At 54.8% G+C, this 26,255-nt stretch overlaps 1 pseudogene across 1 annotated transcript; it reads right to left on the minus strand.

Annotated features, from left to right (window-relative positions):
• Positions 1-14,316: 14,316 nt before the first annotated feature.
• Positions 14,317-15,223, minus strand: LOC310918417 (olfactory receptor 14J1-like; annotated as a pseudogene). The gene has a single exon. The product of its transcript is annotated as an olfactory receptor 14J1-like (transcript).
• Between the last annotated feature and the right edge of the window lie 11,032 nt (positions 15,224-26,255).

Below are 26,255 nucleotides of genomic sequence, written 5' to 3' on the forward strand. Positions count from 1 at the left end.
GGACAGGGCACTCCCCTGGCGCTGCCACGGGCACAGCAGAGCTGGCCTGGGGACAGCATTGGCATTGATGGCCCCTGGAATCCCAGCAGGGATTGCTCCTCACCTCACTGCTCTCATTGCATTGGTCATCCATTCAAATCATTTCCCCATGGAATTCCCATGGCAGTGGGCTGGGGGGGAGATCCATCCATGGAATTCTCACCTGACTGGGATGACAGTGAGATCCAGCCATGGAAATTCCATGGGAATTCCTGCATTCCTTAGTCTCCCCATTTCTGAATCCCACATTCCCATGGGAATTCCCCTTTCCCTCCCACATCCACCTTTGTGCTCCAGAGCCTCCTGACCATATCTGATGTCTTTTGGGGGCCCTTCCACACAGGTGTGTCCCAGGTAATGCTTCATCTGCTCCACCAGGATCCCTTTGCATTCCCAGCACCTCTGGGTGATCCAGTGGCACCGTGGGACACTGCAAAGCTCCTGGATCCCAGCTGGAAGGAGATGAAATCCCACCCGTCGTAGCCGTACTGGTGGGATCCATGGATTCTCCATTGGACAGGAGGTCACAGCTGGAAACCACCTGCACTGTGTGGAGACCTGGGAAGGAGGAGAGAAGGGACCCATGGAGTCGTGTCCCAGCCCCACAGAGCCCCTTGGAGCTCCCTGGATTCCCATTCCAGCCCCACAGATCCCCCCATCCCCACAGATCCCATTGCAGCCCCTCAGAGTTCTCCATTCCCAGAGATCCCATCCCTACGGTTTCTCAAACTTGTATTTTAATGTTTTACAAAAATATGATTTTTCAGATGGGCCAGTTGCTTCTACTACTGTGACATAATCATCTTCTATAGGCACTAAAGCCTTGTTCAAAGCAGAATATGTTGCTCCAGTGTCAACTAAAATTTTTACTTCTTTGGCTGCTCGCCCAGTATCCCAGCTCTGGCTATCCCAGTATGCAACTCTGGCTATCCCAATATCCCAGCTCTGGCTATCCCAGTATCCCAGCTCTGGCTATCCCAATATCCCAGCTCTGGCTATCCCAGTATCCCAGCTCTGGCTATCCCATATCCAGCTCTGGCTATCCCAATATCCCAGCCCAGCTCCCGCTGCCATCCTCGGTGTCTGCGGCTCCATCCGGCCCCGCTCGCTGTCCCAGCGCTCGCAGGGGGTCCTGTCCCCGTCCCCACAATCCAGGACTGGGGGACCCCAGGGCCGGGCTCCGACAGCGCCACTTCCAGGGACTGCAGGGAGTGGGGAACTGGGGGGACACGGAGATTTGGGGGAGCTGGGGGGCTGAAAGTGGGAGTTTGGGGATCCAGGGGGGTCAAGAGGCCAAGGAAAGGGGGGACTGGAAGACTGGGACAGCTGAAGGAGGTTCAGGGGCTCAGAGTCAAGGAAAGGGGGTGCAGGGACTGGGAGAGGTGGGATGGGGTGTCCAGGGAATCCTGTGCCCAGCAAAGGGGGTGCCAGGGCTCCTCAGTGTGAGGAAAGGAGGGGCTGGGAAATGCAGGAATGGGGGCCCAGGGGTCCCAGGGAGAAGGAAAAGGGGGATCTGGGGGCTGGGAGAGGTGGGGTGGCCGGGAAAAGGTTGTGTTGGTGCCGGATCAGGGGGTGCAGGGGGGTCTCAGGGCAGGGCAAAGGGGTAAAAGGGCACCTGGGTTCTCAGGAATGGGGGTGCAGGGGGGTCTCAGGGTCAGGGAAATGGGGAGCAGGGACTTGGAGAGCTAGAAGGGAGTTCCAGGGGTGTCCTTGAGCCCAAGAAAGGGGAGTTTGGAATTCCCCAAAAAGGGGGTACCAGGGTGGGGACACCTGGAATGTTTGGGAAGGGGGAGTTCAGGGGTCTCTGGTTTTGAAGAAAAGTGGGACTGGGGGCTGGGAAAGGCAGGAATGGGGGTCCAAGGCATTCCACACCTTCCCAAAGTCAAGCACAGGGAAGTCTGGAGGGTGGGAGCCATGGGATGGCCGGGAAAAGGGGAGCAGGGGGTGCTGGTGTTCAGAAATGGGGGATTCAGGGGGTCCCTGTGCAGGATAAGGGGAGCAGGGGGGTCCCGGGGCCGGGGGTCCCACTCCCCCTGGCCCCCCCCCAGCCCCAGCCCCAGCCCTGGAGCCATCCCGCTGCTCCTGCTCACTCCCAATAGGATCCCAGTAGGATCCCAGTACAGCCCAGTCACTCCCACTCCTGGCATTCCCCCCGAGCCCCCGGGGATCCGGGGGATTCCTGGTGGCCACGGCGCTGCCCAGGTCACCAAGAGGCGCCGGGAACAGGAGGAGATCCAGGCTGAGGAATTGACAAATGCCCTGGGGCACACCTGCCTGGAATGGCTCCGGAAATGTGCCAGATATGGGCGGGAGGCACTGGAGCATAAAGGGGGGGAGGGCAGAATTCCCGTGGGAATGTGGGATTGGGAAATGTGGGATTTGGGAGGGCAGAATTTGGGAACATGGGAATTCCCGTGGGGCCTCCAAGGACGGACCCCACTGCTGTCCCATTCCCATGGGAATTCTGTAGCTGGATCTCACTGCCATCCCATTCCCATGGAATTCCATGGGCAGATCCCATCCCCATCCCACTGCCAGGGAAGCTCCAGTCCAGATCCCCCCCAAACCCATCCTGGGGGTCGCCCTGTTCTTTGCCCTCCCCACCCCCCACAAGACTCCTGGGGGTCCCCCCATGACCCCCCCGGCCCCCCCAAACTCCTCCTGGGTCCCCCCTCATCCCCCCACGGGGATTCCTGGGAGTCCCCCCGTGTCCCCTCCCCCAGGACTTTGGGGGTCCCCCCGACCTGTCCGTGCCCCTCCCCCGTTTCTGCCCCCCTGTGATGGTGGGGGGTGGGGGCCGAGTGCTGGTGCCCCCCTGCCTGCAGCAGATCCAGCGCTGGGGGCACTGCAGGGGCTCCCTGGCCATTTGGGCTCCCCTGGGATTTGGGGTGACTCCCCGGGCCCCAGGATCTCCCTGAACACGCTGACGCTGCCCGGGCACAGTGAGAAGGTTCAGACCCGGCTCGGGGTCCCAGCTCTGTCACTGGCCCCGCCCAGGGTCCCCCAAACCCTCCCTGGGACCCCCAAATCCTCCCTGAGATCCCCAAACCCTCCCGGGACCCCCAAACCCTCCCGGGACCCCCAAACCCCCCCGGGACTCCCAAACCCTCCCTGGGACCCCCAAACCCTCCCGGGACCCCCAAATCCCCCCTGGGACCCCCAAACCCCCCCGGGACCCCCAAATCCCCCCTGGGACCCCCAGCCCCCCCCGGGGCTCCACTGCCGGAATCACCGGGAGTGGTGTTGCCCTTTGAAGGGGAGTTTTCCTGGGAACCCAAAACAGGCGCTTCTTAAAGCGGCCATGGCAGAGAGAATCCCAAAAATCCACCCCGGGTGGGGGGGCAAAACATCCCCCAGAGGGGCTTGGAATGGGGGTCCCCTATAAAATGTCACCTGACGGGGGTGATGAGGTGCTCCCAGCACAGCCCAGTCACTGCCAGTCCTGGCATCCCCCTGGGCCCTCTCTGCCTTCCGACCTTTCCCGGCTCCATCCCCGCTCGTCCCGCGGGCTGCGAGGGGTTCGGGAACGGGGCAGGAGGAGGAGGGAGGGAGGAAGAGGCGGAGCGGCCGCGGGAAGCGGGAGGAAGAAGAGCAGAGGAGGGAGCGGGCGGCTCCAGCGCTCCCTGAAGCCGCAGCAGCCCCGGGACCATCGGCCCCATCCCGCAGGTGCCCGGGGAGGGGGAGCTCGCCCCAAATATCCCGGGTTTGGGCTCCCTGGGCTTGGGGTTTTTGGGGCGATGTTTGGAGCTGGCAGGGCTCCAAAGGCGAGGCGCAGATGGCCCTCGGGGGGACAAGGGGGGGTCCCCGGGAGGTGGTTTTGTTTGTTTGCTTTTTGTTTTTCTTTTAGTTTTGGTTTTGTTTTGGGTTTTTTTGGGTTTGTTTGTTTGGGTTGGGTTGTTGTTTTTTTGTGGGAAGGAGGTTTATTAGTAACCACACACCCCCGTGTGGTTCCAGTTTCCTTGGCACTCCCAGTATGAGCCAAGTCATTCCCGATTATTCCCCAGTATGGTACAATTTGCCCCCAGCAGGGTCCCAGTTGCTCCCAGTTCCTCCTTCTTTCGTCTGCTGTGTTCCCAGTTCTCCCAGTTACCCCTAGAAAACCCCCATCACTCCCAGTGTGATGCCAGTCTCTCCCAGCAGGGCCCCAGTCACTCACAATTGGTCCCAGTTCCCACCAGCACATTCCCAGTGGCTCCCAGTGTGATCCCAGTCACCACCTCCATGGTCTCAGGTACTCCCAGTATATCCCAGTTACCCTTGTAGTCATTGCCAGGCACTCCCAGTTCCCTCAGCATGGTTCAGTTGCCCCCAGTTTTATCCCAGTCCCTGCCAGTACCTCCCAGTTGTCACCAGTATGCATCCTGTCATTCCCAGTTGCTCCCAGTGTATTCCCAGTTGATTCTCAGGGTGGCTCTGGTAGCTCCCAGTAACCCCAGTCAGGGTCCCATCACAGAATCACAGAATGTGTAGGTTGGAAGAGACCTTCAAGATCATCGAGTCCAACCCAGCCCTGACACCTCAACTGGATCATGGCATCGAGTGCCACATCCAGTCTCTTCTTAAACACATCCAGGGATGGTGACTCCACCACCTCCCCAGGCAGACTATTCCAGTATTTAATCACTCTTTCTGTGAAAAACTTCTTCCTACTATCCAACCTATATTTCCCTTGTCACAGCTGAAGACTGTGTCCTGTCCTTCTGTCAGTTGCTGCCTGGACAAAGAGACCAAGCCCCAGCTGTCTGCAACCCCCCTTCAGGAAGTTGTAGAGAGTGATAAGGTCACCTCTGAGTCTCCTTTTCTCCAGGCTAAACAGCCCCAGCTCCCTCAGTCGTTCTTCCTCTGGCTTGTTTTCCAAGCCCCTCACCAGCCTCGTTGCCTCCTCTGGACACGTTCAAGCGTCTCAAGGTCCTTCCTAAACTGAGGGGCCAGAACTGGACACAGCACTCAAGGTGTGGCCTCACCAGTGCTGAGTCCAGGGGAAGAATGAGCTCCCTGCTCCTGCTGGCCACACCATTCCTGATCCAGGCCAGGTGCCATTGGCCCTCTTGGCTACCTGGGCACACTGCAGGCTCATGTTCAGCCGCTGCTGACCAGAACCCCCAGGTCCCTTTCTGCCTGGGCACTGTCCAGCCACACCATCCCCAGCCTAGAGCACTGCAGGGGTTATTGTGGCCAAAGTGCAGGACTTGGCACTCGGACTCATTAAACTCCATCTTGTTGCACTCTGCCCACCCATCCAACCATTCCAGGTCTCTCTGCAGAGCCCTCCCACCTGCCAACAGATCAACAAATGTTCCCAGCTTAGTGTCATCTGCAAATTTACTAATGAAAGACTCGATACCCTCATCCATGTCGTCAATACAAATACTGAACAGAGCTGGCCCCAGCACAGACCCCTGAAGAACACCCCTGGTGACTGTCCCCAGCTGGATGCAGCACCATTCCCCACCACTCTCTGGGCCTGGCCATGCAGCCAGTTCCTAACCCAGCAAAGAGTGCTCCAGTCCAAGCCCTGGGCTGCCAGCTTATCCAGGAGTGTGCTGTGGGAGACAGTGCCAAAGGCCTTGCTGAAGTCCAAACAGACATCCACAGCCCTTCCTGCATCCACCAGGCAGGTCACCTGGTCATCAAAGGAGACCAGGCTGGTCAAACACGACCCACCCCTCCTAAACCCGTGCTGGCTGGCTCTGACACCCTGGCCATCCTGTAGGTGCTGTGTGATGACACTCAATATAAACTGCTCCATGACCTTTACCGGGTACTGAGGTCAGGCTGACTGGGCTATAATTACTGGGATCCTCCTTCCCACCCTTCTTGTGAATGGATGTCACATTGGCAGTTTCCAGTCACCTGGAACCTCAGCAGTGAGCCAGGACTGTTGGTAAATGATGGAGAGTGGCTTCACAAGCCCATCTGCCAGCTCCCTCCTCACCCTGGGGTGGATCCCATCTGGGCCCAGAGATTGATGAACATCCAAGTGGCTCAGCAGTTCTCTGACTGCCTCCTCCTGGATAACAGGGGCACCATTCTGCTCCCTGACACCACCTACCAGCCCAGGAGGGAAGTTGTCCTGAGGACAAACCATCTTCCCACTGAAGACTGAGGCAAAGAAGGCATTAAGCACTTCCCCTCATCTGCAGTTACCAAGTTCCTTCCCTTATCCAATAGAGAGCAAAGGTTGGCCTTACCTTTCCTTTTACCATTAATGTATTTATAGAAACATTTTGTATTGTCCTTTGCACAAGTCGCCACTTTGAGTTCAAACTGACCTTTGGCCTCCCTAATATTTTCCTACATGCTCTAGCAATCCCCTTAAATACTTCCTGAGGCACCTGACCCTCCTTCCAAAGATGATACATCCTCTTTTTATTTCTGAGTCCATCCAAAACCTCTTTGCCCATCCAGGCTGGGCATTTGCCTCGTTGACTCATCTTTTGGCACACAGGGACAGTCTGTTCCTATGCCCTCAGAATCTCTGTTTTGAAGAACACCCAGCTTTCCTGAACTCCTTTGTTTTTAAGGGCTGCTTCCCAAGGAACTCTCTGAATAAGTCTCCTATATAGGCCAAAGTCTGCCCTCTGGAAGTCCAGTGAAAAAGTCTTATTGATGTAGCTCCTGATTTCAACAAATAACAAGAACTCTGTAATTTCATGATCAATCTGCCCCAGTCATCCTCCAACCACCACATCTCCCACCAGCCCATCTCTATTTGTGAACAACAGATCCAAAATAGTCCCTCTCCTGGTGGGCTCACCTACCAGCTGTGACAAAAAGTTATCATCCATGCACTCTAAAAATTTCCTGGACTGCCTCATTTCTGCTGTATTAAGTTCCCAGCAGATGTCTGGCAGGTTGAAGTCACCTACAAGAAAAAGGGCTGGTGATCCTGAAACATTCTCCAGCTGCTGATAGAATAAGTTGTCCAGCTCTTCCTCCTGGTTGGGTGGATGATAACAGACTCCCAGTAGGATGTCAGCCTTGTTGGCTTTCCCCTTAATTCTCACCCACAGCCATTCAACTGAATCTTCATTTGTTTCAATACCTATGGATTCAAAAGCCTTCTTAATATAAAGGGCCACCCTCCACCTCTTCTCCCTTTCCTGTCTTTTCTGAAGAGCCTGTAGCCATGGAGTGCAGTGCTCCAGCTGTGTGAGTCATCCCACCACGTTTCTGTGATGGTGACTACATCACAGCTTTGCTGTTGCCCCATGACCTCCAGCTCTTTGTGTTTGTTACCCATGCTACGTGCATTGGTGTACATGCCCTTCAGCTGGGCTACTGATTTCAGCCCTAACTCAGGCTTAGCACCCTTGGGTCTGCTTCCAGGCAGCCCAGCTGCATCCCCTTCCCCCTTCAAACCTAGTTTAAAGCCCTCTCAATGAGGTCAGCCAGTTCCTGAGCTAAGAACCTTCTACCCTTAACAGAGAAGGAACCACGAGGTTGAGCACTCCCTGAATTCACAGCCCCCCAGCCGTGGGATCATCACCCCCCCATCCCACAGGTGACCAGGGAGGGGGAGCTGGGCCCAGATATCCTGGGGGGTCCCTGGGTTGGGTTTTTTTGGAGGGATATCTGGAGAATGAGGAATTCCAAAGGTGAGTGGAAAATGCCCCTTGGGGGGACATTGGTGGGTCCCAGTGGCAGCTGCTGGCAGAGGCAGCCTGGAGGAGCAGAGCCCTGTGTCCCCCAGGAGCCCAAAGTGGGGAGCCCAGAGAGAGGGGAGCGCCGCGATTGGCGGGACCCTCAACAGCCTGGAGAGGGACAGGGGGGACTCCTTGGACCCCCTGGACCCCAAAGCAGAGAATAAGGGGAGAAGGGACCCCAAACCCCCGCCATCCCTATGGGGGGGATATGGAAGAAGAGGAGAACTTTTCTAACTCCTGGGACTCCCATGAGCCTGAGGAGGGCAGGGACTGAGTAGACAGAGGACCCCCATTACAAGCGTGACCCCCAGCAGCTGGGAAAGGGGGGAACCCCCGAAGACCAAAAGGAGAGACCAGAGACAGGGAAATGCTGGGAGGCATTTTCAGGACTGAATCTTGGTGTCTGGGAGGCGTTTATGGACCCCAGATTCCCAGTGACTTCTAGAGATGGACTTGGGCAGGGAGGCTTTAAAACTCAACATGCTCATCCCTTGTTTTTCCACAAAATAGGATTTGTCATTCCCAAACCTTGGCTGGATGGAGGAGGAGGCTGCAAGGAAGAGGAAGATGTCCCAGGACAGCCAGGCAGGTGAGGAAGAAGTCAGTGCCCCTTTCCCCCTCTCTCCTGCTCAATCTCCTAGCCCAGTATGGCCCTCGGCTGCAGGACAACCCTGCTGACAACACTGTCCTGCTGGGGATGAACTGGGGGGATCTCCTTCCCCTTCCCTCTGGCATAGAGGCAAATCCCATCCTCTCCTTGTCCTTCCTCCCCCAGACAAGGAGCTGAGAATGGAGACCAGGGAGGTCAAGTCCCCACAGCAGAAGCTTATGGAAGAAGAAGTTTTAAGTGGCTGCCCAGTGCAAGAATCTAATGGGGAGGAAAAGCCCCAGAGATCCCTTAGGAGGAGGGGCTCCTAACACATCCCAGGCTGTTCTGAGGAGGAAAGACCCTCCCTGAGCCAGGAAGGTGGACAGAGCTTCAGCCAGGGCTCTGAGCTGGTCCATGAGCAGCTTCATGATGGGGAGAAGCCCCACAAGTGCTTGGAGTGTGGGAAGAGCTTCAGCCGGAGAGACCACCTGATCATCCACCAGAGGATCCACACTGGGGAGAGGCCCTACGAGTGTCCCCAGTGTGGGAAGAGATTTCAGACCAGCTCCAGTTTCCTCCTGCATGAGCGGATTCACACAGAGGAGAGGCCCTTCCGCTGCCCCGACTGCAGGAAGGGCTTCAACCGCAAATCCAACCTCATCAGGCACCAGCGCATCCACACTGGGGAGAGGTCCCATGAGTGTGGGGAATGTAGGATGAACTTCAGTGAAAGATCCACCCTGATCAGCCACCAGAGGATCCACACCAGGGAACGGCCCTATGAGTGTGAGCAATGTGGGAAGAGCTTCAGCCAGCGCTCCAGCATGATCTTCCACCAGAACACCCACGCTGAGGAAAGGCCATACAAGTGTGGGGAATGCGGGAACGGCTTCAACCGGAGGTCCCAGCTGATCATCCACCAAATGAACCACACTGGGGAGAGGCCCTATGAGTGTCCCCAGTGTGGGAAGAGGTTTCAGATCAGCTCCCATCTCCTCCTGCACCAGTGGATTCACACAGAGGAGAGGCCCTTCCGCTGCCCCGACTGCAGGAAGGGCTTCAAGCGAAACTGCCACCTCATCAGGCACCGGCGCATCCACACTGGGGAGAGGCCCCACGAGTGTCCCCAGTGTGGGAAGAGCTTCACCCAGAGCTCTCACTTGACCAGACACCAACAGAGGCACCGATAAGGGAAGCCCTGAGAGTGCCCCGACTGTGGGAAGAGCATAATTTGAGTCTCCAGCTGCATCCCCCATCAGAAAACCCAGAGTTTGCAGAACCCTGGTGACCCAAATTCACTGTGATCCATGCTGGGAGGAAATCTGTCCCTTTCCATGCCCCTGACAATGAAATTAGGTGTGATTGAAGATTTTGAGGGTATGGACATGGCCCTGTAATTGTATTTGATCCCACCTCATGTCAGGGCTAGAGGCAAGAAAGGGACTCCCTCTCTCCCTAATGGGGAAGGATGTCCTTTCCAGACAGAAGGAAATGCATGGCTGGGAAGAAACAACTGGTGTTGTTTTATTTTTACTTGTATATAGTTTGCCATACCCCTTCTGCTATCTATATTTTTTCTCTTCCTATTTGTTGCTTATATTGTTGCTGTTCCCAGTAAATTGTTCTTATCCCAGCCTGGGGTCTTTGCCTTTTGTACTTTCAGTGGGAGGCTGGAGGGCAGCCAGGGGCGGCACGGTTTTAGCGGGAGCAGGAAATTGGGGAATCCCATTCCTAAAGCTCGGCCCGGGGAAACTGAGCATCACAGCTGGTGTCAGCCCTGGCTGCCCTGGCAACAGCCTTGGGAGCGGGTCCCTGGCTGGGGGCTGTGGGAACCTCTTCCCTCTGGGGCCCAGGGACAGGACTGCAGGGAACGGCTGGAGCTGACTCGGGGCAGCTTTGGCTTGGATCTCAGGAAAAGGTTTTTCCCCCAGAGGCTGCTGGGCCACTGAACAGGCTCCCAGGGAAGGCTCACAGCTCCAGGGCTCTCTGAGCTCCAGCAGCCTTTGGACAGCGCTGCCAGGCCCAGGCTGGGATTGTTGGGCTGTCCTGTGCAGGGCCAGCAGTTGCACTCCAGGATCCTGATGGCTCCCTCCCAACTCAGCCCATTCTGGGATCCCTTCTGGCATCCCCTGGCCCTGGCAATGGGACTGCAAATGGTTGCCATGGCAAGGGAGTCTGGCCCCAGGCCTGAGCTGGGATGCTCAAGAGCCCTGTGGGCAGAGGCAGTCCCAGCCATGCCATGGGCACATCCCAGGGCACCTTGGGCTGCAAAGGCACCCATCTGTCACAGGCACTCACGGGGGCTCCACGGTGACACCCCAGGAGTGCCCAGGCTGCCAAAGAGCCGGGATGTCCCAGGCACTCCCAGGGCTTCCTGTCATGGGCACAGTGGGAGCTTCAGGCAAAAGCTTCATTTCTGCATTGGAGAAACTCCTGCTGAGTCCTGAGGTGGAGAACACCCAACAGCCACCGTGGATCCTCAAATCCCTCCAGGATGCCTGGACTTTTAAAATTCCACCTAAGATAAAAACTTAAAGTGTCTGGATCCAATCCTAGCCCCAGACTTTGTCAAAAGTTTATGTGTTAAAGATTGGACAGGTGGAATTGAACCAAAATGTAATTTGTCCTACGGGATAAGCAATGGAATACTAGATACATTTTATAAATATAGGTATGACTGATTCAGATCTGGATTTGATAGAAAGATTCATTTACACCACAGAGTCAATAAAAAAAGAGAGTAATTTACTCCACAGTATAGGAGCTATAACAATTATAAGGAAATACTGCTCTAGGAAGAAATTTTTAAGGAAACAGGGCCTTGCTGAAGTTGTTGGAGTGCATTGCAGGCAGAGCCTCCTGCTCCAGCAGGAACTGCCTTTCCTGTGCCAGGCCCAGGGCAGATCCCGCTGCAGGAAAAGCCCCAGGCCAGCCCCAAGACAGGGAAGGGCTCAGGCACAAGTGCAGAGTGCCGTGCTGGGAGCTGTGCCAGGGAGAGCCTGAGGCACCAAAGGCACCTTGGCAGCAGCAGCTGCTTCCAGGCCATGGCCACAAGCCTCCCTTGGCAACCCGGCCTGGTGGCCACCACTGCAGAGCTGCTGCTTCAGGGCTCATTTCTGCCTGGCCTCTGCCCCAGCCCACAGAGTGTCACCTCAGCCCTGACTCTGGCACAGCCGCTGGGCCTGAGCCCTGCAGAGCCTAAAGGTCACCTGTGCCCCCCTGGCTCTGGCAGCCCCTGGGGCAGGGGGGAAAGGCCAGAGCAGGGGCTGCCTTTGGCTGTTGGATGTGGGCTCCAGCAGAGACAAGGAGGAGTCAGGGGAGGGGATGGAGGGCAGTGAGCAGCCCCTTGTCCCCGTGCAGTCCTAGAATGGTTTGGATGGGAAGAGCTCTGCAGTGCTCATCTCATCCAGGGCAGCACAGGCGGGCCCTGAGCAGTCAGGGCTGCTCAGGGTGGGTGATTGGTGGGTGATTGTTGCTCTAGTGCCGAATTGAGGTGGACAAAGGCCTTGGAAGGCGAGGCAGGAGCAGGTGGGAAGGGGCCGGCGCTGCTGCTGCTCCTGCCCGGGAGCCCCGGCTGGGCCGGGCCGGCGCCCGCTGCGCTGCGGCTCCTGCTGCTGCCAGAGCCGGGCGGGACTCAGGGACAGGGAATGGACACGGGGGGACACCAAAGGCCTGCGGGGCTGCGGGGATGTTGGCACTGGGGCCAGCGCCAGCACAGAGCTTCAGCCGCAATGAACCCAGAGGGAAAGGCTGGGGAAAGGCTCCATTGCAGCCTTTCTTTCCTCAGGGCTGGGAAGGGACCGAAATGAAAGGAGAACAAGCAGGGCCCGACCCCTCCTCCTTTGGGAGGAGCCCCATGCCTGGGGCTGTGAGGGGCCATGAGGGGCTGTGAGGGGCCGTGAGGGGATGTGAGGGGTCATGTAGGGCTGTGAGATGCCATGAAGAGCTTTGAGTGGAAATGAAGAGCCATGAAAAGCTGTCAGGGGCCATGAGGGGCCAGGAGAGGTTCTGTGGGGCCATGAAGGGCTGTGAGGGGCCATGAGGAGCCTCAGCCCTGGCAGGAGGGGGGTCCCACCATGTCCCCAGGGCAGGGCAGCCCTGAGGGGCCGCCAGTGCAGACGTGGCAGCAGAGCGGGCTTGGGGCACCTCCGGGAGGGGATGAGACCCTTCCCCAGCTCCAAACCACACCAAACCCACCATTAACAGGATTTTCCATCTTTAGAATCCACTGGCTACTTGGAGTTGACTGTACAGTTTAATCCTGGTGGGAAAAGCAAAGGAATTTTCCCAGTGAGTGATATCCAGACACTCTTAATAATGTCTAAGATTTAAAAGTCTTACCAATGAAAAGTGATACTAATGAATAATAAGAACAAGAACAAGAAATAAACCCCCAAATCCCACCACCCAGCACCACACCAAAATGACAAACGCAATTTTTCTTTACTATCACAGGGTTTCATGTAAACAAAATCCTAATAACATTCTCCAGCTCACATCTTCCCCACCAGATAAATGAGGCCATTTGCAGTGTTTAATACAAGTCACAATTTAGGGCTGGAGGGAAGAATGGGGAGACACTGAGACACTACTGATTTCCATGTCCTATCCAGCAGGCCAACTCCAAAGTGGAGAGAATAAAATGGAATGGGGACAGGGCCTGGTCAGATGTTCCTCTGAAGGAACATTCCTGAAGCACTTGGAGGATGATCCTGCTCCCCAAGGGACGTTCCCATGGTGCCAACTCAGGAACTGCAATGGGGAGTGGGGCCAGAGAGGAAAAGGCAACCAGGGATGGGCTGTTTGCAGGGGAGGGAACAGGGGTGGGCAAGAGGAAGAAATTTGTACCACGAAGAGGAAAGAAAGCCAAGGTCAAGCAAAGGAAATGCTGAGGGCAGTTTGGGGGTGGCTGCCAGGCAGCCCTGGCTCTGAGCAATAACGTCTGCAGTGGCACAGGAAACTCAGAGCTGACGGGAACAAACTCTCTGTGTGACTTGAGAGGCCACGCCAAAGCTGAGTGGTTTCCCTGCTGTGGCCCAGCCCTTCCTGGCCCCAGGGGCTGATGGCATTTGTGCTCCCTCAGGTTCATCTCCCCACAGCAACAGCATGGGGGTGCTGAGGCCTGCTCTGGGCAGTGCAAACAGGGGCTCCTGAGGCAGTGCTGCCGTGTCTGTGCCTGCAAGGATGCGGCCCCTGTGTGAGCTGGGGGAGAGGCCAGGGCTGCCCAGGGGGGATGTTGTTGGCAGGTGCATGAGGACGCTCTGGGACGCTGCCCTGGGGTGTCCAGCGCAGTGGGGATGGATCAGCCCCTGCTCTGCTGCTCCTTCCCGCCTCCCCCAGGGCCCTTGCAGAGCCCCAGGCCTGCTGTTTGCCCCCAGCCTGCCCAGGGCCAGCCTGGGGCTGCTCCCGGGGCTTTTCTGTGCTGAGCATTGGCCTGGGCGTGTTCTGGAGAGAGCCTGGGCAAGGAGCCTGGAGCCCCCAGGCCCTGCCCTGAGGCGTCAGCGCTGCCCCAGCAGTGCCCATGGCCTGTCCCTGCTGCAGCCCCGGCACTGCCACCCCCAGCCCTGTGCCCGGCCCCGAGAGCCCTCAGGCCCTACAGCAACACCAGGGCCAGGAGGGCAGCGGGGCAGGGCCACGGCAGCAGCACTGGCAGCACCAAGGGCTGCTGCTCCTGGGCACAGCTGCTGTGCCAGCCCTGATCTGCCCCCAGCTCTGCACACAGACATTGCTGCTGCAGCTGCACAGAAGGGAACAAAAGGGGCATCTCTGCAAAAAACTTGGCTAGGAGATCCTTGAGTTCCTTTAAAGCCACCAAGAGTGCAGTCCCTCATTGAGACAGTCTGTGGCCACAGGGAAGTTGGGGAGAAACAAAATGAGAAATGGTACAAACACTGACATTTCTTTGTGGATAAGAATTATGAAGTAAAACAAAGAAATAGGTCCTCCAAAATACAACCAACAAGAAGTATCTAAGAAGACTTTTATTACAAGTGATTTGCAGAAATTGGTCAGCAGTTTAATGTTTCTGAAACCATCCAGTCATCAGTCTCCACACTGCAGCCTTGAGCTCCTGGTTCCTCAGGCTGTAGATGAGGGGGTTCAGGGTTGGAGTCACCACCGAGTAAAGAACTGACAGGGCCAGATCCAGGGATGGAGAGGAGATGGAGGGGGGCTTCAAATAGGCAAAAACTGCAGTGCTCACAAACAGGGAGACCACAGCCAGGTGAGGGAGGCAGGTGGAAAAGGCTTTGTGCCGTCCCTGCTCAGAGGGGATCCTCAGCACAGCCCTGAAGATCTGCACATAGGAGATAACAATGAACACAAAACAACCAAAAACCAAACAGACACTAACAGCAATGAGTCCAAGTTCCCTGAGGGTGGAGTTGGAGCAGGAGAGCTTGAGGATCTGGGGGATTTCACAGAAGAACTGGCCCAGGGCATTGCCATGGCACAGGGGCAGGGAAAATGTATTGGCTGTGTGCAGCAGTGAATAGAGAAAGGCACTGGCCCAGGCAGCTGCTGCCATGTGGGCACAAGCTCTGCTGCCCAGGAGGGTCCCGTAGTGCAGGGGTTTGCAGATGGACACGTAGCGGTCGTAGCACATGATGGTCAGGAGGGAAAACTCTGCTGTGATGAAGAACATAAAGAAAAAGAGCTGGGCAGCACATGCTGCATAGGAGATGTTCCTGGTGTCCCAGAGGGAATTGTGCATGGCTTTGGGGACAGTGGTGCAGATGGAGCCCAGGTCACTGAGGGCCAGGTGGAGCAGGAAGAAGAACATGGGGCTGTGCAGGTGGTGGCCGCAGGCTGTGGCAGTGATGACAAGGCCGTTGGCCAGGAGGGCAGCCAGGGAGATGGCCAGGAAGAGGCAGAAGTGCAGGAGCTGCAGCTGCCTCGTGTCTGCCAATGCCAGAAGGAGGAAGTGGCTGATGGAGCTGCTGTTGGACATTTGTGTGGACATTTGTGGTGTCTTGGCATGGGGATCTGTAAAAAGAGTAATCATGGAATAGTTCAGTTTGGAGAGGACTTTCAATATCCCAGCACAGCTTGGTGGTCCTTTCCCCCCACTGCCTGCCCAGGGCTCTGCTGCCTGGAGCTGTCCCTGCCTGCAGCTGCTTCCCTGTGCCCAGGGCTGGGCCCTGCCAGTGCTGCCAGAGCCCAGCCCAGCCCTGGGGGCTCAGCTCTGCCCTGCAGAGCCCTCCCAGCTCAGGCACTGCCCAGGGACAGCTCTGGCTCTGCAGGCTCTGATGGCAACATCAGAGCAACCCTGAGGAGGCTGGAAAAGTGATTCTGGTGCTGCCTGCAAGGGACCCTCTGCTTATTTCTGTCACTGCCTGGTTTAGTAAGACCTGAGATATATATTTTTTTTTCTCATCCTGACCTGAAAGATGAATATCTTTGTGCAATTTCCCATGCAGGCAACACAGAGTAGTAGATTAATAAAGCAGGATTTTTCCTTTTATTTAGCCATGGCCTTGCTGTGCTCCCTGGATAATCTACTTGGAAATGTTCTGCAGTTAAATGTCATGCTGGGAGCACTCCTGAACAATTCAACATCCTCACCACACAAGGAGAACACTTCCAAGCCTTAACAGCTGTCTCCTTTCACCCACATCTTGTCCCCTAGTGCTGGGAGCAGCTCCCAGGGCCGGCTGAGAGCTGTCCCTGGCAGGCAGCAGAGTCCCTGCCCCAGCACAGCGCCCTGGGCTGCAGGACCTGCTCTGCAGGACAGCCCTGGGCACCCCTGGCTGCTCTACACAGGAGAGAAGCAGAGAATGTACTCACAGAGTCTGTAGGCATTGGCATGTTCCAGCTTTAGGAGAGGACTGCAGGAGCTGCAGCTGCATTGTCCTGCAGCCAGAGGCTCCTGTGCCAAGGGCTGGGAGTGATTCTCCCCCAGGCACTTGTCAGCCCCTTCCCAGCCCTGAGTGACTGAAGCTCTCTGTGCCTGTGTGCTGTGCCCGGGGTGGCTGCAGGCAGTGCCCCAGCCCTGCTGGGCTGGGAGAAGAGCTGCTCGTCAAGAGAAATGTGGTTTTGAAGCTTTTCTTGGTTGCCAGGAGCTGCCTCTGTGCCAGGAGCTCAGCCCAGCTCAGCAGCACAGACACAGCACAAGGACTTTAATGACCCTCTCGGGGCTTGGTGATGAGGCCCTGAACATCAGAGGGAGATGATGAAACTGCTCAAGAACTCCAAGTCAGAATCCAAGTCCAAAGTTTCTTGAAGTTTTAATGGGTCCCACAAAGGGACAGGAGAGAGAAAGTGTCCCCAGGCAGGGCAGAGAACTGCAGGCAGTGGTGACAGGTTTTTCAAAGGACTTTGGGTTTAGCTTTTGCCTTGGAATCTCTGTGAGGTCTGTGCAATCCAAGTATCTGCTGTAATTAGTCCCTTGAGAGGCTTTGTCAGTAATGACACTCAGTGGGGCTCATTAATGCTTCAAGATACTTTAGTTATTTTAAGGTATTTAGAGTTTCCCTTTTAAAACTGACTCTGTGAGAGGTTTGTGCAATCATGGCCCAAATTATCTACTTTAACAAGTCCCTTCGGATTCTGAGTCAGTAACAACACTCAGTGGGGCTCATAGCACTTCACAGTACTCAAAGTTTATTAAGGAGCTACTTTTTGACGCTGAGTCTGAGTGCTGTGTGTGATAATTGGCCTCCAATTATCTGCTTTAATGAGTCCCTTGGGAGCTTTGCATTGACACTCAGTGGGGCTCAATGCTTTGAGATACTCAAGGTGTTTAAGGTAGTTTGGATTTTCCTTCCCACACTGAGTGTCTGAGAAGTTTTTGTGCAATCCTGGCCTTCAATTCTCTCCTCCAAGGACTCCATGAGGGGCCTGTGTTGGGGATGGACCTCAGTGGGACCCATTAATGCTTCCAGACACTTTGGGCATTTCTTATGACTTTGACTCCTGGAAAGGTTTGTACAATCTCCTCTCAGGCCCTGAGGTTTCAGGGCTCAACTCCAAATGCACCACGGCACTCATTAGGACCAAAAAAGTCCTGACAAACCATGGCTGTGCCTTGATTTCCCTCTGGTCTGGTGCAGTTCATTAGGAAGGTTTCCTACTGCAGTTATGGAGAAAAGTTTCCAGGAGCTTCTAAGAAATACACATTTCTATTTGAAAGGATGTATTTTATTACTGTTCTCTTTAGCAAAGAGGTGATTGCAGCATTCAGTAACTGATATTGATCCAGGGACTCTCCTAGGGCGGTCTGTCCTGGCAAGAGCAGCTATGCCTTGAGCTCTGAGGCAGTGTGGACAACCTCGCTCCACACATTCCTCAACACCATCCTGCTTTCCGTCACTCACCTGGGACATGCTTTGCTTGGAAAACTGAGAGTACACAGGCAAAAATCAGTTTATCATCTTTTATTTTAGCAGTCTAAAACTCCTCAGTTTCCCCACTGAAAACAACACACTCCTCAAGTGTGTGCCAAGCCCAAGGTGCCACCAAGGAGGTTCCCCTTCCCCAAGGCAAAACCATGCAAGGAATGTTTTAGACACACAGGAAGTTCTGCAATAAACACAAATCCAGAGTTGGCTGAAGGCAGAATTAGACCAACTCCTGAAGGACAGACCAGCTTTGAACTCCTTGCAGCTCCAAGCTGCAGGTGGGTTGTTGGGAGGTTTGTGAGTGAGCCCAGAGTGAGGGCAAGGGAAATGCAGAGAGGTCTGGAAGTGCTTGTGTGCAGACAGGCAGTGGGGAAGGGCAGTGCAGGGCTGGCCTGGGCCAGGAGTGAGGGTGGATCATCATGCCAAGCTGGCCTGGGCCATGGCAAGGGGCTGTGGCCACGGGCACTGCCCTGAGCCCACTGCCTGGGCCCCTTGCTCAGGGCTGGTGTCAGTGCCCAGAGGCAGAGGGGATCCCTTGCTGGGGGCTGTGCCATGGCAACCTGCCCTGTGCCGCGCTGGCTGCTCAGGCGCCGCGGGACCAGCAGCAAACGCCACTGCCAGGGCCAAAGGCAGCTCAGGCAGACAGAAAGGGTCAGGGCTGGCCACTGTTTCCATGGCAGCCCTCCCTGGGATACCACACCTGGGTCACCTGGCCTGGCCATTGCCATGGAAACCCCTTGTGGGGACCGATGCCACAGAGGCTGGCACTGGGACACTGCTGGGGCCGGGTGCTGAGCACAGGCTGAGCACACAGAGATGGGTTTGTTCTTGCTGAGCTCACACAGAGCCAAGGCCTTCCCTGCCCTTGTCCGGCCACGCTGGGGAGGGGCTGGGGCTGTGGGGGAGCTTGGGAGGGGACACAGCCAGGACAGGAGACCCCAAGTGACCCCAGGGATACCCCAGACAATGGGACATCATGTGCAGTGTATAAAGTGGGGAGCACAAGGAGGAAGGAGTGACATTTGGAGTGAGGGTTTTTGTCTTCCCAGGTGACACTTAGGCAGGAAGGGGCCCTGTTTAACCAGAGGGCAGGGTCAGCACCAAAGACACAGACACCAACTTAAGGAATTGTGTCATTTATATATGACAATGCAAAGGATTACAAAAGGATGAGCTCAGCAAAGCACATAATCATTAGCAAAGAATTACAACAGGAGCTCAGCAACGCATCCAATCGTTCATACCAAAGATTGCTTATATTGATTTAGAAAGATCCATCACCAGTTACCCTCAGACTCTGGTCCACACATCAGCTGGGGAAATTGTCACAGCTGTCACTGCAGAGCCGCTCCTGGACATGGCAATTCCTGCAGGTTCCTCCAGCCCCAGGTGAGGCTCCAAGCTCAGTGTGAGAGGGCTCCGTTTTTACACTGTTAAACAAACAAGCTGACATCACCTCTAGTACAGGAATAACTGGCTTCATTCTCCTCTTTGGCTTCTCCCAAAGCCTGGCCAGGGCTCAAGGAGGAACCAAGGGAGTTGACTGGGATCCTTCACCCCCAAACAAGGCCAGATGGAGCCTTGTTTGGTTTTCAAACAGAGAAAGGTAAATCCACATTTCACCAATGAACAGATGCAGAGATAATTGCTAATAACGATTCATTAATGAGCAGATACAAATAGAGCATTTGGTTGGAATGTTCATCCCGAGGTCACCATTGGCTCAGGGCTTGTTGTTCAGGCCTTGCTATTTCAATTGGTCCTTTTCTCTAGAGATGAACAACAACCTCCATAACAATTCCTTCAATAACACAGTTTAGAATTAGCTGTTAGGCATAAAGGCATTGTCTCTTGTCCTTCAATTAAGGGCTGCTCAAGTTCTTACTCAGGGCTATAATTCACATTCCTTTAAAAACATGCCCAATGAGATGCTTTTCTCTGTTATTTATCAAAAACCCCTTTTTTTCTTCAGATTGTGTCTCTTTTTAGACAGTCTCAGCACTCCATTTCCCAGCACAAAGTGTCACAACAACTCTAACATGGAATCATAACACACCAAGTGCTCACACTGCAGTGATTACAGTCACTGCCACAAATACATTTCGCAGCAGCCTCCAATTTCATAGCCATGAGGCCAATCCCACCAAGAATTGTCTTCTTTCTGTCACTCTTCTACTGCTCTTTCTATCAGTTTAATTTCTCCTTGATAATCTGCATAAATTCCTCCTCTCATGACATGAACCTTTTGCAAGGCCAAGCTCCAGTGAGCAGTGACCAAACCAAAATGTCCTGGAGGACTCTGAATTCCTGTTTTGGTATTGATAACTCTCATTTGCTTCTGATTTATCCTAATTAATTGCAATGCATGAAGGTCCAGCCCTGCAGCCTCTGGGGTGGCCTGTCAGGGGCCATCTCCCCCAGAACAATTTCCCAGGAGGTCAAAGTCTCCCTGTCCATGGTTGGATTTGCAAACTGGGTGCAGCCTTGCACACCCAGGGGGTTTCCATTTCCCCAGTGGGGCCATGGTTAAGGGTGTGGAGCACATCTGGGACATGAGTTTTCCATCGGGACAGGTTCCCATCTCCTCATTTTTCCAACTGCTCTTTTAACAACCCCTTCATCCATTCAGCCAATCCTGCAGCTTGGGGATTGTCTGGGATATGAACAAGCCAGCAGCCTTAATCACTGTATTTTTCACAGTAACAAAAAAACCCATTCTGCATCACAGTATCAGCAAACCATGTAAAATTAGCCAATTTCATCCCTTCCTCCTTTTTTCACTGTATACAATCTCACAAAGTTGGCCACTGACATTTGGGTCCTGGCCAATGCTTTTCTGTAGGATATTTAGTGTTACATCCTTGAGCAGCCAAAGCTACCAAATTAGTATTGCCAGCACTATTTCACATTATCATTAATTTAGATGTAGATATAGATATATAGATATTGATATGAACGGATATAAATATACAATATATATATGTCTAACTATATTACAAATATGTATATAGCTATTTATTACATTAATATTTTTTCACTTGCAGAAATGCATCTGAGCTCAAGATGGAAACCTTCTTCTGTCACTCCATGTGGGAGTGTTCCAACAATAATTGTTCCTTCTGTTAGTGCTGTTTCCAATGTGCTCTTAACAAAATTCAGCTTTGTCTTCCAAAGCCACAAGTTCTTTTCCTTTTTCCATATGCAACTTCTGGATGCATTTTAGCACATCCAGTGGTTCAGCTTCTTTTAACTGACTCCCCCATGGCTTGCACAGTGCTCAGACCTCAGCCCACTGCAGAGCCAGCAAAGTCTAGAGAAGGTCTTCCCATCCCAGAATTTCAGATGGGACAGATTCCTTACATTTACACTTACATTTACATTTACATTTACATCTACACTGCGACATTTTGTTGTGATCTGGCCAGACGATGCCAATGTTGTTTTACCAGTGGGCAGGGTCAGCACCAAAGACACAGACACCAGCTGAAGGAATTGACCAACTCAAATGCAATTTACTGCAGCTCAAAGCAGCAAAGGAGCACAGGAGGAGCAGCTCAGCAATGCACCCAATCATCCCCACCAAGGATTGCCCGCAGGGAGTGAGAAAGATCCATCCCCAGCTCCCCTCAGCCTTTCCCAGCAGCCACACCCACACATCAGCTGGGGGAAGCTGTCACAGCCAAGGGCTGCAGAGCCTCTCCCGGACACTGGGAATTCCTGCAGCTCCTCCAGCCACAGGGGAGGCTCCAGCCTGGCTGGGAGAGGGCCCAGCTCTGGTGGTGCTGAATGAACAAACTGACAGCACTTCTAGGGTGGCAACATCTGGATTCATCCTCCTCCTTGGCTCCTCCCAAAGCCTGGCCAGGGCCCAAGGAGGAACCAGGGGAGGTGACTTTGCCCATCCAGCCCCAAACAAGGACACATGTCACATTTCATGGCCTTGTCTGTCTCCTAAACACAGAAAGGTCAATACACGTTTCACTAATGAGTGGATACATCAAACACAAGGCTAATGACCATGCATATTTCGTTAGGGAGCAGATACAAAGATAACCTTTGGCTGGAAGGTCCATCCAGAGGCACCTTTGGCTCAGGGCCGGTTGTTCAGACCTCACTCAGGCCTCCTGTCCAGCCTTGGCACTTCAGGGACCTTTTGGACTGCAGGTTGAGGGCTGGGCTGGACACTGTTGGGGACTGCCTGGGCTGGGTGAGCTCAGAGGTCTTTCCCAACAAAAAGGATTCTGTGATTCCATGATTTTATCTGCTGAATTCAGCTGGATTCACATTAGCAGCATTCATTTGCTCATAAAGTCTCCTCTTGCTCAGCTCCTGTGGCCTGAGGCTTCAGCTCCTTCAGCTCCTGGTGCTGAGCTGCTCACACTGAAGGAGACAACACAGAGAGAAGAATACAGTTCATGCAATTCCTTCTGGGACACTGAGAGGGGAGGGTGTGGAAGCAGGAGCATTGTTTGGTGTCCCTCTCTGCCCTTCCTGCATTTGAGCCCTTTGAAGCAGCCAAGAGCTTTCTCCAAGAGTGCAATGAAGCAGCTGTTCCTGCTCCCAGCTCTGGCTCTCTCCAGGCTCTGCCCTTGCCTGGTTTTGTCCCTCTTGCTGTGCCCTCTGTTCCCCTGGGGCTCGGTGGCTGCTGTCCAGGACTGTGGAACTGGCACAGATCCAGTGTCCAGACCCTCCTTTCTCTGCCCCTGGAGCTGCCTGGTCACAGCAGACTTTTCCATCAGGAAGCTCTGTGTGGAGAAGGAATTGCCACTTCTGTTCCTTGCACAACCTCCAGGAGCCCAGGGCTGCCATCTCAAGTCCCTGCTGGCCCTGAGGGCTCCCAGGTGCCTCAGGCTGCTGTGACACCCCTGCACACGGGAGGGAACAGGGCCAGGGGCTGTGCTGAAAGTCAGCTCCATGTGCTGCTGCTGCTGTGGGGGTCGTTTGTCCAGCCCTGCCTCAGAGTGAGGGATCAGATCCAGGCCCTGCTGCTGCTCCCTGGGGATCAGGCACAGTTTGGTGGTTGCTGTCAGGGCCAGCAGAAGCCGTGGCTGGAGCAGCAGGTGCTGACAGTGCCCCAAGGCCCGGGGCCGGAGGGGTCCCTGGGCTGGGGCTGGCAGGGAGCTGCCCCTTGTTCTCCCTCTGCCTCCCGCAGAGCTGGGCCGGGCACAAGTGGGGCAGCACAGCAAACAGGGAGCCTGCCAGGCTCTTCCAGCCCTGTCTGCTCACAGTTTGGGCCTTGGAGCTGCAGGTGGACAAAGGCAGCTGCTTCTGCTCCCTGTGTGTGTCCCCGTGTTGAGCAGTGCTGCTCCATCAGTCTGTGCCCAGCAATGGGGAAAAGCCTCAGCCCTGCAGGGCCAGGAGCTGCCGGGCTCTGCCTGAGCAGCTCAGCCAGAGGGAAGGGAGCTGCTCCACATGGGAACCAGCAGCAAAAGACATTTATAGGACATGTTATCTGTTTCATAAAAGAAAAAAAAAAAAAAAGAAAAAGAAAAAAATTGCACATAAAATGTAAAAGATAAAATCAAACTCTAACTTTTTAGTGGAATATCTTCTGTAACTTTGCATTAAGAGGTAACTGATCTTTTGAAAAAGAGAACTCAGGTATTTAGTTTGTGAATGTGCTGATGACATGGACCCATCTTACTGACCTCAGCAGCCTCTTTTAAAGATTTTGGGGACTGTTTTCAACATTGTTTTTTAATTGTGATTGAAGCAATAGGGAATTGCTTGTACCCTTCCAGCTTCAAACAGGACTGGGAATCTAAACTCCATCAAACCCCAAATCCTTTAGAGGATGACCTTCCTTCTCACCCTGTGAATGAGGTGCACATTCCCTTTGAAATGGTCAGGGCTTTCTTAAGGATGGAAAATCCCACTTACAGCTTTTTGCTCTGGTGTACAAATGCAGAAGGGCAATTCTTCATCCACCAACTCCAGACCGCACTGCCTCAGGAACACGGCCCCCTTGCCAGGTTTGGCCCACTCGTGGCACTTCTAGAGGAGGAAGAAAGTGCAATTGCACAATTCCAGCCAGAAAGGAGAGAGGAGTAGGGCAGATAAAATATCCTGTGGAGATCCGGGTGTTCAGTTGGGATCGTGTAGCATCTGGGTTCTTGCCAATTGGGTGTGCACCCCTAACTGCAATCTCTTGGCCTGCAGGAGAGTCTCACTCACCTGCAAAAGCAGAAAGCTCAGGCGCTGTGCTCGGAATGGGCTCAAATGATGCAAAGCTGTCAGAGCCATGTGAGGGCACAGCCAGCCCAGCCATGCCCAGGGCTGAGCCCAGCAGAGCCCAGGCAGAGCCCAGAGCACCCTCAGCATCTGCAGAGCCTGGCTGCAAGGAGAGAAACCAGAAACCACCCGTGAGCTGAAGGCTCCTGTGCCCTTGTCCCAGCCCCCCACGGTGCCCAGGCTGTGCTGGCCGTGCTCAGAGTGGGGCCCAAAGCTGCCCATCATTGCTGCCCTTGGCAGCAGAGCAGGAGGGCAGGACATGTGCCCAGCCTGCAGCCAGCCATGGCAGATCCAGCCCTCAGCAGCTGCCCAGAGCAGGATGCTCCTGTGCTCACTGCCATCCCCCAAAACCTCTTCTCTCACCCATGCCAAGAAGACGGGGACCCACCTCACACCATCTGCTGCCTTAGGAAAAGCTGCTCCCAATCCATGTCCTCATCCTTCTCCAAGGGCACGGCCCATCCACACCACAGCTGGTCCCAAGCACTTCCTGATCCAGACTGGACACCACCTAGAACACTTCCTTTAGAAAAACAAACAACAAATTAATGAAAATAGATTACAGAGAAAAAGGGGAAACAAGAGAAAAGGTAAAAGGTCTTGTAGCTGTCAGGGGCTTGAGGAAGCCCCAATCCTGACATGCTGGGGAAAAACCCACCCACCAGTGAGGGAAGCCCACGCTTTCTCCCAATCCCCCTTCCACTGCCCCCCAAAAATCATGGTGATCCCAAAGCAAACAAGGGGAGTGCAGCAGCCCAAGCCCTTCCTTGCCTGCAAAGCAAAGCAGCCCATGGACAGGCTCTGGAGTCCCACCTCTGCTCCCACCAAGGGGGTTTGTTTGTGTCGGGCTGGCTGCCCCCCAGCCCAGGGCACGGTGGGTGGTGGGGGCTGTTGGCAGGGCCAGGAGCCAACTCCTATTTCGTAACCACCCCAGCCCATGGTCCCAGCCCTGACAAAAAGCAGCTTGGCAGTGCACTGAACAATCAGTTGCACCTGCCCCAGCAAAGGGAGAACCTTTTGTTCCTGGTCAGGCTGTGCAATGCCCAAATCTGGGAGCATCCCCCTGTGTGTGAACTCATCTGCAAATTCGCTGTGGAGCCTGGCTTTGAAGAAGGTGCCAGAATCCAAGTCCATCATCTTCAGCCTTGTGGTGGCCAGGACGAGGAAGAGCTTGTCCTCCTTGGTGTCGTTCTCACCATCTCCAGCAGCAGCAGCCCCACCTGGTCCAGCTTCTCCAGGGGCTCCTTCTCCTTCCCTGGGGGTGAGACCAGGCTGTCAGGGTTCTGCCCAGGGCTCCAGCTGTCAGTGAACCAGGACAAGCCAAACCAGCCTGGATGGCAGCCACCAGTGCTGGGCAGAGCAGCTCAGCTCCAGCACAAGGGCCCATCCGATGACCCCTGTGCAGTGACACAGGCAGCACAAAAAAGTCTAGGTTTCTTTGCTTCTGATTGCCAAGGCATGTGTGGAGCTGTATCTTACCAGGGCCCTGCATCAAACTGTGCCTGTGGCTCTCTCCCTTCTTCTATGGCCGATGAATATTCTGCATCCAAGGGTGACCCAAGAGGTCTTCTAATGAAGGCCTTTCCCAGTCAGGCACGGATAAACACCTCCTGACCAGATCTTGGCACTCTGGGGAGAGAAACCAGAAACCTCTGGTCAGCTGGAGAAGGCTCCTGTCAGCTTTGCCCCACTATTCCCACGCCCAGTCCATGCTGGATGTGCTCAGAGCTGGGCCTAAACTTTCCCATCAATTCCCTGTTTTGGAGAAGAGCAGGAGAGCAGGACATGTGCCACCTCCCCAGCTGCTGCCAGAGCAGGATGCTCACGAGCCCCACTGCTGTCTCCCAGCACTGGTATTCCCCTGTGCCCAGAGATGAGGATCCACCTTGAGAGAGCCGTTGTGGCAGCGAGAGCTGATGGTCCCAGCTGATCTTCTGGCTCCTCCTGAAAGGGTGCTCCCCACAGGCCATCTGGTGCAGCAGGATGCCCAGGGACCAGATGGTAGCTGGCCTGCCATAGTACCAGCCAAAGTGGGTCCATTCCGGGGGGCTGTAGGATGGTGTTCCTATGGAATACAGATGGAGACCATCAGGGGGATGCTGCTGCTCCCAGAGCCTGGCCCCAGCATCCCTGGGCATGTGGGGGCCGCCCCAGTGGCACATGGTGTGACCCACTGCCCTCTTGCCAGCACCTGGGACTTGTGTACAAACTTGGGGTTGGGAGAGAAGCCACTGGTGTTGGAAGAGGGCAACAGAAAACCTGGAAAGGCCTGACCGTGACAAGAAAAAACCCACTCAAAGCTGGGGGAAATCCATACTTTCCTCCTCCCTGCCTGCATTGCCCCCAAAAACATTATGATTCCAAAGCAAACCAGGCAGGCAGAGCAGTCCAAGCCCTGTATCATCTGCACAC

The sequence above is a fragment of the Zosterops lateralis genome, assembly GCF_965231275.1.
Source record: "Zosterops lateralis genome assembly, chromosome: 23".
NCBI lineage: Eukaryota > Metazoa > Chordata > Aves > Passeriformes > Zosteropidae > Zosterops > Zosterops lateralis.